The 14,233-nt window shown below is 44.5% G+C and overlaps 1 pseudogene; it reads left to right on the plus strand.

Annotated features, from left to right (window-relative positions):
- Nucleotides 1-238: 238 nt before the first annotated feature.
- Nucleotides 239-356, plus strand: LOC126475770 (5S ribosomal RNA; annotated as a pseudogene).
- The last annotated feature ends 13,877 nt before the right edge of the window (nt 357-14,233 follow it).

The raw sequence follows: 14,233 nt of genomic DNA on the forward strand, positions 1-14,233 counted from the left end.
GAGTGAACTTCAAATGCCGTTTCTTTAAATTTTCTCAACAGAGTTTCTCGAAAAGAATGTCGGCTTTCCTCCAGTAATTCCCATTTGAGTTTCCGAAGCATGTCCCTAACACTTAGTGTTATTCTTACCTACTGGTAACAAATCTAGAAGCATGCCTCTGAATTGCTTCAATCCGACCAAGTACGGATCCCAAATACTTGAGCAGTACACAATAATAAGTCGCACCAGCGTCCTATATGGCAACGGCCTTGCCGCAGTGGTTACACCAGTTCCCGTGAGACCACCGTAGTTAAGCGCTGTCGGGCGTGGTCGGCACTTGGATGGGTAACCATCCGGGCCGCCATGCGCTGTTGCCATTTTTCGGGGTGCACTCAGCCTCGTGATGCCAACTGCGGAGCTACTCGACAGAATAGTAGCGGCTTCGGTCAAGAATACAATCATAACGACCGGGAGAGCGGTCTGCTGATCCCACGCCCCTCCTATCCGCATCCTCCACTGAGGACGACACGGTGGTCAGATGGTGCCGGTAGGCCACTAGTGGCCTGAATACGGAGTGCTTTTTTATTTATTTACTTTTTTTAACAGCGTCCTATAGGCGGTCTCCTTTACAGGTGAACCACTATTTTCTAAAATTCTCCCAATAAACCGAAGTCGACGATTCGCCTTCCCTACCACAGTTCTCACGTGCCCGTTCTATCTCATATCGCTTAGAAACGCGACTTGAGTGTGTCAAACAGGACACTAGTAATACTGTATCCGAACATTAAAGGTATTTCCTAGTCATCCGAATTAACTTACATTTTTGCTCATTTGGAGCTAGCTGCCATTCATCACACGTACTGGAAAGTTTGTCTAAGTTGCCTTGTATCTTCCTACAGTCACTCATAGGATAGACGCTAAGCGCCTTTAGTTGGTATCACATTGCAAGGCGTTTGGGTCGTGGAGTGTTATTGTTATGACGTTGAATTAAGGTGAACATCACTTCGTCTTGATAAGTGTGCAAAACTTCGTTCAATGCCCGTACTTTAACTGTTTTAGTGGGTTTCACTCTGTACCCAATGCTACGGACTTCTTTTTGTTTATGTGAAATTTGTATGGTTCAAATGGCTCTGAGCACTATGCGACTTATCTTCTGAGGTCATCAGTCGCATAGAAATTAGAAGTATTAAACCTAACTAACCTAAGGACATCACACACATCCATGCCCGAAGCAGGTTTCGAACCTGCGGCCGTAGCGGTCGCTCGGCTCCAGACTGTAGCGCCTAGAACCGCATGGCCACTCCGGCCGGCTGAAATTTGTATGTTATGTTTATCAGATGATGTGCCGATTGCTCTTGGGAGACAGGGGTTTTATTATTAAAGTTGTTTTAAAGCTGTCTTTTAGTGATTTAAATTTTATCATGTTATCTTAAGTGGTGCTGAGCTTACTGAAAGAGTCCCTTAGTTCGATTTGCAATCATTGGCCCATTAGATTAGGGCACTAACCGTTCGCAAATTGTTTGCTAGTGCTCAAGTACTGGTAGAGTATCATTTCTTGCAAGCAAATTAACTGCTGAAAGTAACCGTGTCGCTATTAGCTGAAGCAGTGTAGCTTTTATTTGAAGTTAGTTTTAGAGAAATGTAAAGTTTCTTCTTAGCGATGAAAATATTCTATAATACTATTATAATTCTTTATAAACCCCGATTTCGGGGAGGTTTTTGGGCTTATGAAATCATTATGTCTGTTGTTGCGTGTATGTCCCTGCCTTGCCCGCATCTCGTGGTCGTGCGGTAGCGTTCTCGCTTCCCACGCCCGGGTTCCCGGGTTCGATTCCCGGCGGGGTTAGGGATTTTCTCTACCTCGTGATGGCTGGGTGTTGTGTGATGTCCTTAGGTTAGTTAGGTTTAAGTAGTTCTAAGTTCTAGGGGACTGATGACCATAGATGTTAAGTCCCATAGTGCTCAGAGCCATGTGCCTGTCTTGTTTTCGAAGTTCCCTGTACCAAGTGTAGTCAGACTGTTCACGATGCAGAAGGCGGCCGCTGCCAGCATAATATGGGGCCTCGGGGCGTGTGGTGCCCGTTCAGCAACACAGGGTGGAACAACATTCTAATTAATAATGTTTTTCAGTTGCAGCTGTTTAATTAATGTAAAGATTTTGTAGCAAAGTATTGTGAATTTTCGTTACCTCTGGGTTAAGTTCGTAGCACGCTAGAATTTGAACGTAAATTTGCCGTTCCTGTTGAAAACTATGATTGTTCCTGGGCTGTATTTTATTTGCTTAAAGTTCAGTGCTGAATTAATAGAGCTACACAGCATAGTCTCAAGGAAGTCTTACGTGTTAATGGTCTACCTTGCTGATGGAAAGAAAGACACTGTTCAAGTGGACGGGCCGAACAGTAAAGCCGTCAGCACACGGACCGTGCTGTCGAACGTTAACGTTGAGTGTGCCAAGTCCAACGTGCTGCTGAACGCTCAGGAACGATGCGACTTGTGCATAAGGTATATGCGCCCCAACGTGGTATACGCGATCGCAACGCACTCCAGCGGCAGTTGAGGGATGTTTCTAGTTCGTAAATCACACTGTTTACTCAACGGGCGCGCGTAAAATTCCCACGTTAGCTCTATTAAAAAGCACATTTCCTCCATCGTCCACGAAAAGGAAAGTACCATGTCCAATCAATAAGGACAAGACTTATAAAAGTTCCATTACAAACTGTGCGGTACCAATTTGGAATACATCTCCGCATAAGAAAACATTATTTCATCATTCCCACATTTTAGTAAAACCCCAAGGTCAGTCTTACTTGATCACTGTTTCTACGCAGTAGCAGAATTACGAAGCGTAAAAGAAAAAGGAACAAAATATGTGGTGTCGTGATTGATCAAGGAAACTGCAGCTCCGGTATTGAGCTGGAATGGTATCACATTGCCATTAATGTCCAAGTCTACAAAATGTTTATTGTCCTGCTGACGACAAGAGCGACCGTCTCGTGCAACGTGAACTGACACTGGTACAGAATCACTTGCGACTTGACAGGATTTCCGGCGATGTCGACGCACACTATTTGTGGGACAAACACATTCACTGTTAGAGAGAGTGGCACTGGGCAGAGTGGAATGAACTACATGAATTTCCATGGGCGAAGGTTCACAAGCCTGAGCATTCTGGGTTCGATTCCGATTCCGATGCGAAGCAAAGGGCCTGGAATGGTTGTGAGTGTCCAATCGGAGCTTTTTCTGGCAAACACTTTGAACATGTCCTTATTTATTACAGAAAAAGCAAATAGCCTGGTGTGATGGGCAATTCTCATGTGAATGTCTAGTAGCACACTGCGGGCATGATTTTAGCACTGCATTTGCCTGCTTGCGCGGCACACGTGGCTGAGAGTTTGGCGGCAGCTGCGCGGACGGGCGCGAGGGCTGTTTACTGTTTCGTGCAGCGCACCCGGCGGGCCGGTTAATGTGACACACGGCCGGTGAAGTTTCAAATCATTCCTGAGCAAAGTCAAGTGTGTCCTGCCAATTCAATATGTCTATCACTTGTTGAAGGGAGGGATTGACTAGTTTCAAAATCTGTTCCCTTATATGAACATCAGAAACGTTCTGTGCAATAGCATCATGTACCATAGTATCTGAATAAGGGAGTCCACATACACACTCAAAAGCACAATCCCTAGTAAGGCCTTGCAAAGTTGCAACCCACTCCCGATTAGTCTGACCGGCCGTACGTTTTGTATGAAAGAAGGTATACCTTTTTGCAACTACATTGACTGATTCTTTGAAATATACATCTAATGCCGACAAAATTTCGTCGTAGGACAGAGTTGCTACGTCGCGTCGGGGAAATAATTTCACTATCACACGACACATACAATCAGCTGGGCACACCTCCGTTGTGTGCTGCAAATGTTCAGTTAAGTAGTTATTCAGGACAAGCAATCCCTGTGTTACGACAGTGCAGCCTTCTTGCAACATACAAGGGACAAACAAAACTTGTGTCATTGTATGTCCTTCGTTCTTCTTCTGCAGTGAACTTGTTTGGTTTAGATTTATTTCAGTTGTTTAACTTGTCTATAGTCAATCAGGTCCTATCAGTGAACCAGACTGTGCCTTCAGACAGTGTTTATCGTCTATATGAAGAGTTTGCAGACATTTTTGCATCGGGCCTTGGTTGCGCTACGAACTATAAAGCACATTTGGACCTGAAAGTAAATGCGCAACCGAAATTTTTCAGAGCACGCAATGTTCCCCACGCATTGCGTGATGAGGTCGCAAGAACATTAAACGATTTGGAATCACAAGGTGTAATTGAACGTGTGCAGGCTTCTCTCTGGGCATCACCCTTAGTAATTTTGCAAAAACCTTCCAGAAAATTGAGACTTTGTGTGGACTTCAAGGCAACAGTGAATCCACAACTAGTGATTGCAACTTTTTCTTTACCCCACCCGGAAGATCTTTTTGACAAACTGTGCCCGGGTAAATATTTTTCGAAGTTGGACCTAGCAGATGCATACTTGCAAATACCGGAAAGACAGAAGAAGAACATTTAGCCAATCTCAGAACATTATTTCAGGTCTTGCGCCAAAATGATCTTCGCTTGCGGAAGGACAAATGTGTGTTTTTTGATCGGGACTTACCCTATTTGGGCCATGTACTCAATGCCCAAGGCATACATCCCAGTCCAGAGCACCTCCGTGCCATACAAGACTTGCCTTCGCCGCAGAATTTGAAGCAGCTACAGAGTGTGCTGGGAAAAATCAATTATTATCATCGCTATGTGCGCCACGACTCTTCCATTTCAGCTCCGCTTCATCGCTTACGCCGGAAAGGTGTTCCGTTCGTCTGGACGACGGAATGCGAACTCACCTTTCGCCAGTTGAAATCGGCATTGCTTTCCCATCCTCGTCGCCAAACTGTTGTGGCTGCGGGAGCGGTGCAGCGGCGGCGGCCGCATCGTTTTCCTCTTGCCCGCTCCGGACCACATCGCGTCTTCGCCCGTCGGGTGCCCCGACCCGATGGAGGTCGACCCTTCGGCCCCTCCTGTCTCTCTACGGGCGCGTACACCACATGTTGGCGTGCACCCTGGACTAGGTTTTCAGGCGTTTCCTAGCTGCCCTCGGACCGAATGGCAGGGTGCGGGTGGCACAGCCTCGCCTGTTGTTAGGCTCCCCACCTCGTCAACATGGGATCCTCCCCACGGCGGGCGGAAGCCTTATAACACAACCGTACGCCGATTTGCGGGGGAGGAATGTGGTGTCACCGCCAGACACCACACTTGCTAGGTGGTAGCCTTTAAATCGGCCGCGGTCCGTTAGTATACGTCGGACCCGCGTGTCGCCACTATCAGTGATTGCAGACCGAGCGCCGCCACACGGCAGGTCTAGAGAGACTTCCTAGCACTCGCCCCAGTTGTACAGCCGACTTTGCTAGCGATGGTTCACTGACAAATTACGCTCTCATTTGCCGAGACGATAGTTAGCATAGCCTTCAGCTACGTCATTTGCTACGACCTAGCAAGGCGCCATTATCAACTGCTATTTATCTTGTGATGCATGTGCCGTCAGACCGATGTTCACCAATTATGGATTAAAGTTAAGTATTCCTACAGATACATACTATTTTTGCTAGTCTCATATCCCTGACCTGTTCCAGACCTCACGCCATCCTGCGTGAGCTTAAACGTGTGCCTTTCGGCTACCTCCTAGTGGCTTGGCTGTCTTGCCAAGTCACAACAAAATATCTTTATACAAGTAGTGCAAGCTGTCCTGTAGATTAAGCCAATCGAACAAAGTCACCCCTCAAAAAAAGGTGAATTTATATTTACATAATATCAAATATTATGGCATATACTTATATTAAACTAATAATAAAGTATCAGAACCCAAAAAACGCGAATGTTAGGAGAAACATTTTGAAGTGTTAAGACGTGAACAACCTCCCCAACAAAAACTCATTATTGGACAGAGACGCTACTAATTACGGTAAACTAACAACACGTTCCTTGCACTTAATCATATTTTGTTACCCATTGCTGAAAACGTTAATCGTAGATAATTATGTTACTAATTGAAATTTAATTATAACAAATTGTACCAAGAACAATGCGTTTTGGGTGGATCTTCAGTGTGTCGCTGTCTTCAAATAGCCTACTATCATAATACGCAAGTTACAATTATTCTATTGGAACAAATCACACAACTAATAACAGGTTTTCCAGTGATTCTCAATTTGCTGGTGCTCAGAAACGGCATATACACATATAGGCTTGAAATGAACGCCAATATGGGGCCTCACAACTCTGTACTGAAGGGAGACGGCGTGTGTATGACGTAGGTGGCGTTGTGCCAGCTCATTGATCAACGCTCAGACGCACGCTCAGAATATTTGATATGCTAGATACTGCTCTGCACGTTCGGAAAGACTCCCGAACGTGCTATTACACGCTATGACGTCAGAAACTCGGCACGCTCAACGCTCAACGTTCGGATGCACGGTCCGTGAGCCGACGGCTTAAGATTGAAGCGCGCGTCCGAGATAGCGACTCTGCGGACAGCACGGAATATAACTGAGCTTAGGAAGTGTAGTTTGATTTGTGAAACATTTACAGTTTTTTTCTGTCATATTTAACACTGTGAAAGTATGTTTCTGGTAAGGTTGATTAGCAACTTCACGTGTGACTCTTGTCGAAGTACGTTCTGTACGGCATCATTTCTGTGATCAGTTTTCTGTTTCGTCTGATGCTATGTACATAATAGAAAGCAGGTGGCATCCTGATAAAGTTCAGATCTTAACGCTTCAGTAAAAGTGGGCCTTAGCCCGTTGATTAGTAGTAGCTTTACAGCTTCACCGCAAGAGCAGCGGACTTACAGTCCACGTGCTCCCACTGTGCTGGGGCGATTGTTTGTAGAAGCCACACCGGCGGGCATTTTCGGAATTTCAGTTGTTGTGATTTGGTGTAGCGAGACACGATTAGGACTCTTACACGTCCTGTTACTCCACCACTGATGGAGAGACACATACGAGCCGTCTGTCGCCACACAAAGAAGAAAATCGCAATGACACTTACTCTGATGACTGGTTCACGTCATATTCACTGGCAATCATGTATTTTATGCAGGGTGTTTCAAGATCTTTGAGACAAACGTCGACGGCTGACAGATAACGTCATGGGGGGCTAACTTTTGTTAAGGGGAGACGGAAGGCAAGTGGGCTTCAAAGCAACTTCAGGCCGCGGGTGGCCTACCGGGACCATCCGACCGCCGTGTTATCCTCAGTGGATGATGCGGATAGGAACGGTGTGGGGTCAGCACATCACTCTCCCGATCGTTATGATTGTATTATTGACTGAAGCCGCTACTATTCGGTCGAGTAGCTCCTCAATTGGCATCACGAGGCTGAGTGCACCCCGAAAAACGGCAACAGTGCATGGCGGCCTGGATGGTCACCCATCCAAGTGCCGACCACGCCCGACAGCGCTTAACTTCGTGATCTCACGGGAACCGGTGTATCCACTGCGGCAAGGCCGTTGCCAAGTGGGCTTGAAAAATTCGATTTTTAGATTTTAGCATATTTGAAATGCCTGGTCTTTCCTGCGTGAAACGGTTTTTGTTTTTTGTAAATACGACAATTTTTTCGTGAGGTATGATGGTTTTCCTGATGCATTTAAATGCCACGCCTTCCTTTTTGCGCCATGCAGAGATAATGCACAGCATTCTTTTACTTGTTGTATATTATTTCATGCTTCTATTGTTTTATCGCTTCATTGTTTCCTACCCTGTATCCACAATCGATATACCTGTCTGTTAGCACTCACAACTTTACGCAAACGCCGCTGCTCTCGGTCGTTAAGTGCAGGCCGTCGGCCACTGCGTTGTCCGTGATGAGAGGTAATCCCTGGAACATGGTATCCTCGGCTTGGCCATAAGAAGAAATGTAGGATTAGATTAGATCAGATTAATTATTCATTCCATAGACCCATAGAAGAGGGAATCCTCCTGGGTGTGGAACATGTCAGCATGACATGTAAGCATGAAAGAAGCTGTATGGGCTATCTTTTTTCATAAGCTTTCCACAAATGAAAATCCAGTGCACGGTCTTTGTTCGAATGATCCTGACACTTGGTGCAGGTACAGAGGAAGTGGCAGATACGACCACAAACGTTCTTTATCTGCATCAGTAACGAGTGAAATTAAACCCATATTAGAGACCTTTGTAAAGATACCTTGATGAAGAAATGTCTTCATGGGAAAACCCTAAATTTAAATGAATGTGTGAACTCCGTCATTTGGAACTGGTTACCTAAAACTGTATTTGTTCAGTTTACAACCCACAAATTGGGTGTTTGTGATGCTATTTTATGCTTAAATGATGGTGTAATTGGAAAACTGGTTGTTTTGGAATTATTGGGGCCGGCCGTAGTGGCCAAGCGGTTCTAGGCGCTACAGTCTGGAACCGCGCGACCGCTACGGCCGCAGGTTCGAATCCTGCCTCGGGCTTGGATGTGTGTGATGTCCTTAGGTTAGTTAGGTTTAAGTAGTTCTAAGTTTTAGGGGACTAATGACCTCAGAAGTTAAGCCTCATAGTGCTCAGAGCCATTTGAACCATTTTTGAATTATTGGGCATAAAATCTAGTGGGAATACTGAAAAATTCTTGGTGCAAATAGATAAAGAGAGAATCCGCAAAGCAAATATTGCTAATTTAAAATGCACAAAAGAAGCCAGACAGAAAAGAAGAGGGACCAAGAGAAGAAAAGATCAGTGTGGTTCAGATGATGTTCAGTATGGTGCAGGAAAATATTAGCGGTAAGTAATTCTAATCAATAGCTATACTAGAATTGCAATATTGAACTTTAAATGGATTTTTCTCAAAAATACATTTTTAAATTTCAGGTACCATTATTTAATAAACTAACGGGGTTAGTAACATGAAATTCGGTCAGTTTGTACTGCAGATGGTAATAAGTTATTACATGTAAATTGAGAACCACCAAACAATCAGAAACTGTTTTATAACAATTAGAGTACAAAAAAAAGCAAAATTTTACTTGTGAGAGAATAAGTTTTTTGTTTTTCAAAACCATAAGAGGTATGCCGGCCGAAGTGGCCGTGTGGTTAAAGGCGCTGCAGTCTGGAACCGCAAGACCGCTACAGTCGCAGGTTCGAATCCTGCCTGGCGCATGGATGTTTGTGATGTCTGTCGGTTAGTTAGGTTTAACTAGTTCTAAGTTCTAGGGGACTAATGACCTCAGCAGTTAAGTCCCATAGTGCTCAGAGCCATTTTGAGCCATAAGAGGTATTATGTTCATTTTACATGCAAATTGAGGCATATATGTTATATAAAAGCAGCAAAAATTTCATCGTTTTATCACCTATACTTCTTTTGAAACGTGTACCTATTCAAAGGGTAAAATGGCATTGGCAGAATAGCGATAAAAATTGCCTTCCGTCTCCCCTTAAGAGAGAATGTGGTCGCTCACACTTACCGGCGACACGCTGAAGACTGGTTTTGCCCCTGAGACGCTGCGGGGCATAGGCGCTATGCGGCGTTCGTATGCAGTGTGTGTTGCCTATTATGTATCCATCTGCTCCGCGGGGAAGGCGGCAGCCTCGAGCAAAATCGAAGTTCTCGATTCGCTTCTAAAATGACCTTCTCCGCTTACAAGGGTAGCGTGCCTGAATCTCATCACTGATTTCGTCCAAATTTGTCGTAGACCCAGGTCTTTCCAGAAACGAAAGTGACAGAAGTGGGTACTCCAGATGGCCAAAGCATTTAGAGAAAACAGCATTTTTGGCGTGGGTCGGGTGAGGAGTCAGCCATTTACACTACTGGCCATTAAAATTGCTACAACAAGAAGAAATGCAGATGATAAACGGGTATTAATTGGATAAATATATTATACTAGAACTGACACGTGATTACATTTTCACGCAATTTGGGTGCATAGATCCTGATAAATCAGTACCCAGAACAACCACCTCTGGCCTATATGACGGCCTTAATACGCCTGGCCATTGAGTCAAACAGAGCTTGGACGGCGTGTACGGGTACAGCTGCCCATTCAGCTTCAATACGATATCACAGTTCATCAAGAGTAGTGACTGGCGTATTGTGACGAGCCAGTTGCTCGGTGACCATTGACCAGACGTTTTCAATTGCTGAGGGATCTGGAGAATGTGCTGGCCAGGGCAGCTGTCGAACATTTTCTGTATCCAGAAAGGCCCGTACAGGACCTGCAACATGCGGTCGTGCATTATCCTGCTGAAATGTAGGGTTTCGCAGGGACCGAATGAAGGGTAGATCCACGGGTCGTAACACATCGGAAATGTAACGTCCAAAGTGCCGTCAGTGCGAACAAGAGGTGACCGAGACGTGTAACCAATGGCACTCCATACCTTCACGCCGGGTGATACGCCAGTACGGCGATGACGAATACACGCTACCAATGTGCGTTCACCACAACGTCACCAAACACGGATGCGACCATCATGATGCTGTAAACAGAACCTGGATTCATCCGAAATAATGACGGTTTGCCATTCGTGCACCCAGGTTCGTCGTTGAGTACACCATCGCAGGAGCTCCTGTCTGTGATGCAGCGTTAAGGGTAATCGCAGCCATGGTCTCCGAGCTGATAGTCCATGCTGATGCAAACGTCGTGGAACTGTTCGTGCAGATGGTTGTTGTCTTGCAAACGTCCCCATCTGTTGACTCAGGGATCGAGACATGGCTGCACGATCCGTTACAGCCATGCGGATAAGACGCCTGTCATCTCGACTGTCAGTGATACGAGGCTGTTGGGATCCAGCACGCCGTTCCGTATTACCCTCCTGAACCCACCGATTCCATATTCTGATAACAGTCATTGGGTCTCGACCAACGCGAGCATTTATGTCGCGATACGATAAACCGTAATCGCGATAGGTTACAATCCGACCTTTATCGAAGTCGGAAACGTGATGTAGCGCAATTCTCCTCCTTACACGAGGCATCACAACAACGTTTCACCAGGCAACGCCGGTCAGCTGCTGTTTGTGTATGAGAAATCGGTTGGAAACTTTCCTCATGTCAGCATGTTGTAGGTGTCGCCACCGGCGTCAACCTTGTGTGAATACTCTGAAAAGCTATACATTTGCATATCACGGAATTTTCTTTCTGTCGGTTAAATTTCGCGTTTGTAGCACGTCATCTTCGTGGTGTAGCAATTTTAATGGCCTGTAGTGTATGTTAGCGTAGTTTCCAGGCAGTAGTTTTTGCGGAATGAAAAGATCGGTCATGTGAGGGCGGTGGATTTGAGTCCCAATGTTGAAGCTTTTTTTCTATTTTCAGCTTTTATACCGCAAATAAACCGAGGTAATGCTCAATACATTGTATCTAATGTGATTAAGCGCTACGTCAATTGTCTCATGCAGACGGGAAACAGATCGACAATTATACGACGAGACTTTTCAAGATGAAGGTGGATTGCCATCGTGCAGTATTAAGGTAATTTCCGACCATCCCTCCCCCCCCCCCCCTCAAATACACACCGCTAGTGCAACCATGCGATGTCTATTTTTATGTCATCCAAAAATTTCGTCAGGAAGCCTCAAAAGCGCTTTCGTCGAGAGAGACAAAGAAATAAGAATGCATGAAAATACATTCCACTGTAAATCACAAGCCCACCTCTCCAATATCTGGCGAAATGATGGGTTACGTTTGGTTTAGTGCCAAATTGTGCTTCGAGAGAAAACTTTTCTGAATGTAAACCACACTTTTTCTGCTTAGAAACTTTAAAACAACCAAGTAATTGAAAAAGTGCGGCTTCTACAACGTGTGCAAGATACCAAGAAAATTTTACCTTTAATATTATACGAGCGGTTGTAAATATTGAAATGTAAAATAATAAAATTGTCTAATTTTGTATACGAATTTAATAATTTACTGACCGGCCGAAGTGGCCGAGCGGTTCTAGGCGCTACAGTCTGGAACCGCGCGACCGCTACGGTCGCAGGTTCGAATCCTGCCTCGGGCATGGATGTGTGTGATGTCCTTAGGTTAGTTAGGTTTAAGTAGTTCTAAGTTCTAGGGGACTGATGACCTTAGAAGTTAAGTCCCATAGTGCTCAGAGCTATTTGAACCATAATAATTTATTTGCTATCCCAAATTTGCCTTGTCTTTGCTTTTCACGCCTTTTATGAAAATATTAATAAACACAACACATTGAGCGTTGTCTCGGTTTATTTTCAGTGCAAGTAACGTGCTATTTTTCTTAAATACTTGGTCTTTTGGGGCTTCTAATATTGTCTCTCTCGTTTCTGAGTAATATCTGCATATTTGGACGGAAACGGTGATGACTAGTAAGCACGGTCCCCTCATTCTTATGATTTTCCCGTAGAAAATCACTGTCAGTTTACTAGGACATGTAGTAGGCCGCACACCTGGTTGCTAGAGTGACATTTTGTCGTCTCAGGGCCGGCTAACACTGAACGAGGCCTAATGAAGCTGGGAAGTGTTAGCAAATATTTTATTTGTAACAAAATTTGGTGATAGATATTTCAGACTATATGGCCAGACGTTTCGTCCAGAGCTGCGCTGGACATCTTTGGAGGTGCTCCTGACGACCCTGTGTCATGTCGTCGCCGAAGAAGTCCAGCGCAGCTCTGCACGATTCGTCAGGAACCGGAAAGTTTCGTCGACCACGTCCATACAGCCGGAAAGACTCATCAGCAAGTACGAAAGCCTTCATTGGTTTGTAACGAAAGTTGTTCCCCATGGTGTGGTGTTTTATCTCTAGACGTTTATCGCAAAGACTTTGAAACACTCTGGATACACATGCTAAGCGAGGTTCGCAGTAATACCCGCTCGACATCTAGTAAAGCGAAGTGGCCCAACTCCATTGTATTTTTGAGTTCGGCTGACCTGGAACCTTTGTGTACACATTTCACGCCTTTTCCAAAGAGGACAAAAATACATATTTTAATCCTAATTTATAATCAATACATGACTTGCAGAAATAGTTCTTCAGCCTGCGGAAGACTGTGTGCTTTATTGACAGTTTGTCGACGATTAAAACTACGTCCTGGCCTGGGACCCACAAAGGAACTGTCGGGTGCGACACGTCGAAACTTGCTCGGAAATCTTTTACACAGGAAGAAGACACCAAAAGAAACAAAATGTCAGAATTGTACCTGCTGAGACAGGCTGATAGTATTTATGGAGAAAAATTTTAAAAAGTGCCAAAAACGTAGCTCGCCAGGTGGCTGGAGGAATGTGCACACCTGTAGTAGCTGCGGAAGACAGCGTATGCACAACATGGCTGGTGCATAACCTTAGTTGAAGGCACAACGGCAAACAGGTCACACGGTACGACGAGGTCGTAATTTGTAAAGTGAATTTCAGTTGCGTTGATAGTTACTCTAATACAGTTATGCATAGTTACTATTTACTTGAAATTCCAGTTAGTTTAATAGCCATAAAAATTAGCATATTCTCTTGTGGTATCGCTAATTGTTAACAATGGAGATGAAACTGAATAGATTTTCTTTGTGTTTTCTTCGTGTGTACTAGCTTACAGTATTTGCAGTATTTCACAGTAATGTGGAATCCAGTTAACGTTTCCAGCCTTGCGAGAACGTTTTATGCAGACGAAATCCAGAAGATCCACTAAGAAGAAACAGGAAATAACTGACGATTCCGTGAGTTGTGAGTCAAACGATGATTGTCGTGCTAATTAAACTCCAGAGCAAAAACACAATATCTTCCTAGCCCTAAGAAAATATATACAGTAATAGGCCTCAGTGTCGAAGAGAACGTTGCAAAAAGATTGGTTAAACGAAAGAGGGAGAAAACGCTTTAAATTAAGCAGAGTGCGAAGCCGGTTCCATTTCGTAAAATCTGAACTTGCACTGCATAAATGGAATAAAGATTTACACGCCAAAATAAATCTTACAGAATTGTGGAACGAAAACTATTCGAAAGATTTAGAACTGGTCGTTGGAGTCAATGCACCGTTACCGAAAGAGCAGTACGTGACTGGGCCCTGTGATTTGCAAGTGAGATTAACATTACTAATTTCAAGGTCTCTTCGACTTAGTTAAATTCAGGAAATTAGGCGGAAAAAGAAGCAAAAAATTACAAGGTTTACTTCAAGTAAACATGTACAGGAAATGTGATTAATAGGTAACACGAATACTATAGAGTAATTCATGGCTGACGTGAAGACGAAGCTAAAATATGTACTCTGTATAAAGCCAGCCAGTCAGGTTGCGTGTA

This window comes from Schistocerca serialis, chromosome 4 (genome assembly GCF_023864345.2).
Source record: "Schistocerca serialis cubense isolate TAMUIC-IGC-003099 chromosome 4, iqSchSeri2.2, whole genome shotgun sequence".
NCBI classification, from domain to species: domain Eukaryota; kingdom Metazoa; phylum Arthropoda; class Insecta; order Orthoptera; family Acrididae; genus Schistocerca; species Schistocerca serialis.